Genomic DNA, 3,428 nt, shown 5'->3' on the forward strand with positions numbered 1-3,428 from the left:
ACTTTAGTATTATTATTAAATTTATTTTTTATGTTATTGTTTTTAAAGTTTATTAAAAAAAAAATTTAACCACAATTTCATCAATTAGTCTAACAAATATAGATATTTTAATATGTATAAATATTAACAAAATAATATATAAAAAATAAGAAAAATTCAAAAAAAAAAATTTTTTTTTTTACCTGAACCGGACCGGTCAACGGTCCGGTCAACGACCGGTTCGGTTCGGTCTGGTTGGTTCGGCGGTTCGATTCGGTCCGACGGTTCGGTTCGGTCTAGACAGACCGGTCAGAGCTGATAAAGGAGCGGGTTGCGGGTCGGGTGCGCGGATCTCGGGTCGGGTCGCGGGTTGACGCGCGGATCCTCCTTGGCTGAAACGGCGTCGTTTTGGGTCTTTCTCTAAACGACGTCGTTTTGAGTTTTTGCTTTACTATATATAGCTGAAGTTTTTTTTTTTTTTTGGTTCATTTGGCTTCTGTTTCAGAAAAAAAAAAGGGAGAGAGGGAGAGAGAGAGCTCTGGGGGAGGGTCGCCGGTCGGTTGCCGGAGCACCGTGCCGGCCGCCGTCTGGCTCGCCGCCGGCAGTCTTGGACGGTGGTTTCCGATGACCGGGAAAAGTGAAAATTCTTCTGGAAGTTCTCTTCGACGCGATCTTTCCAGATCCGGTGTCCTTTTTACCGAAAACAGCCCTGATCGACGTAGATCGGGGCTCAAAGTTTCGGTCTCCTTTTTTTTTTTTTTTTTTTTTTTTTTTGAATCTGCTGATCTCTCTCTTTTTTTTTCAGGTGACTTTCTGGCGCTGGGTTCCCCGTTCCAGGGGACTGTTGTTTTTTTTTTTGTGTTTTTGCAGAATTTTTTTTTTTACAGAAGCTGCCTTCTTCTTTCTTTTTTTCTCCGTTTTTTTTTTTTTCTGGTTTGCAAGCTCTATTTATAGAGCTTGTTGAGATTCAAATCTCAGATTTTCTGAGATTTGAATCTCATTTTTCAACTGAAAAATCATACCTACCGTCCGTGATTGGTGGCTTGTCGGGAGGCTGATCGGGTAGTTGGTCGGGCCAGTTCGGCGCCGAACCAACCCCTTGACTTTTGTTTTATTTCTGTTTCTTTTGTTTGTTTATTTTTTTGTTTTTTGTTTGTTTTGTTAAATATTATTATTATTAAAAAAACAGTAGATCCAGACAAAACCGGTGTCTACACTCATATTTCACAATCGTCTGTTCAGCATGCTATACGGTCACTACCTTTTGAACCCAATCTTCGACCCAAAGTTTTTCAATACTAAGCTATCATCTTTTCAGCAAAACAAACCAATCATAGGACAGAAAAACTTCGGTAACACCAAAGAAAAAATCTCTGTTGATCTGATACCTATGTCTTACACAGAGTTGTACCCATTACTTTTAAAAAATTATCTCATTGCCCCTATCCCTGTTGAACCTCGCAAACTACCTTTCCTCAAATGATATCACCCCAATGTTCGATGTGAATACCATTTTGGCATCATTGGGCATTTTGTGGAAAATTGCACAGCTTTGAAACGTAGGGTGTAAGGACTGATGAAAGCTAGATATCTGAGTTTTGATGCCAAGATGAAGCCACTTATTCACGACAACCCTTATTTGATCCATGCCAAGATGGTAGGCAATGCTGCAGGTAACAGTAGGGTTAGTCAAGATGATTAATAAAAAGCTTTTTAAGTAAAGAGTTATCCTCCCTAGTAATCATAGTCAACTATTTTTTAAGTGAGAAAAAGGGAAGTGGGAGCAGGTCTGGTATTTTTTTTTACCCCAGCCCTAGAATGGTTTATGATGTGTAAACTTGATACTTTTGGAATAAATTGAAACTTCTTTTGACCTAAATTTTCTATGAATTGATGGATCTGTTTATTTTATTGACGTTCCTAAAATAGCATAAGAAAGAATTATGGTTGCAAGTATGTCTTCACTAAACTTTTGAGATAGAAGGGATATATCTAGATGACCCATTTTGAATATAAGATAAAATTCAAGTTTCCTATCACCAAAATAAAAAATTTGACTTGCATATCATGTATCATTTACTTGAATTCATTGCTTTTTATGCCAGCTAAGGACAAAGAATGATAATTGTAAATATACTTTTGTCAAACTTTCGAAGCAATTTTCTTTTATATAATAGAATTCATGCCATACATTTCTGACTTCTGGTAATTAATAAAAGGTTCAAAGATAGTTATCCTAGGAAACGAGATCAATTGAGTCTACACACTTCTAGCACTCGAGTTAGTATCAGAATCATGAAAAATGAAGATGCCAGTCGAATGGACAAGGGCCAAGGAGAGATCAGTGAAACAGTTATAAGAATGCAATAAAACATGAACAGACAACTGGCAGAATTAAAAAAGATGATAGTGGAATTGACAAAAAGAAAAGGAGCTGTTGAGATGCACAGCACAAGAGAGAAAATAGCTATCGAGACACCATTGTATCTATCTAGGTTTACATATGTTCAAGATCCCCATGTGTCACAAGCACCTCCAACAACTGATCAACCTCATATTGGCCATTTTTCCAAGTTATCATCAGTTCAGACAAATGTCAATCTTGGGCATACTCTTCACGACTTCACCACTGTGCCTAATGTGGATGATCATAAAAAATTTAAAAAAATTAAACAGGGGGCCAGATCAATCAGAAGATATAATGATGAAAGATAAGTATGATCTGTTGGAAGGGAGATTGAAAGCAATTGAAAGCTATGATGTGTACGAAAATATTGGCGCCAGTGAACTTAGTCTAGTACCTGATCTTGTTATTCCATCAAAATTCAAAGTCTTAGGTTTTGAGAAGTACGATGAAATGAAATACCCTTTAACACACATTACCATGTATTATCGAAAGATGACAGACTACACTCATGATGATAAATTATTGATCCATTAGTTTCAAGATAGTCTCACTAAACTTACAGTAAGATTGTATGCTCAGTTAGACCGATGTAAGATTTGCTCTTAGAATGAATTGGCTAGGGCTTTCTTAGCAAAATACAAGCATGTTAAAGATATGGTGCCAGATAAGTTATCTTTGCAAAACATGAAGAAAAGATCAACTGAAACATTCAAAGAATATGCACATAGATGGAAAGATATAGCAGCTCAAGTACAACCACCCTTGTTAGAAAAAAATTACTGTTTTATTTGTCAATTCTTTGGACACTCTCTATTATGAAAGAATGATTGAGAATATCTCCAAAAACTTTTTAGACATCGTAATTTCTGGTGAAATTATAGAAAATACAATCAAGAGTGACATGATTAAGTTAAAAGATACAAAAAATATTGAAGAGGAAAGTACATCAGAATAGAACAAAAGAAAGGTGCAAGCAGTCACAATGGAGGGGCATCTACCTAATAGCTTTATCCCTTACAATCCTTATCTTGTTTCTCAACCT

At 36.4% G+C, this 3,428-nt stretch overlaps 1 long non-coding RNA gene across 1 annotated transcript; it reads left to right on the forward strand.

Annotated features, from left to right (window-relative positions):
• Positions 1-428: 428 nt before the first annotated feature.
• On the forward strand, positions 429-1,116 carry LOC149513552 (uncharacterized). The gene is made up of 2 exons (XR_016330212.1): positions 429-720; positions 785-1,116. It is a non-coding gene; the product is annotated as an uncharacterized LOC149513552 (long non-coding RNA).
• The last annotated feature ends 2,312 nt before the right edge of the window (positions 1,117-3,428 follow it).

The sequence above is a fragment of the Durio zibethinus genome, chromosome 19 (assembly GCF_047325235.1).
Source record: "Durio zibethinus cultivar Kanyao isolate XHJ-2024 chromosome 19, ASM4732523v1, whole genome shotgun sequence".
In the NCBI taxonomy this organism is placed as follows: domain Eukaryota; kingdom Viridiplantae; phylum Streptophyta; class Magnoliopsida; order Malvales; family Malvaceae; genus Durio; species Durio zibethinus.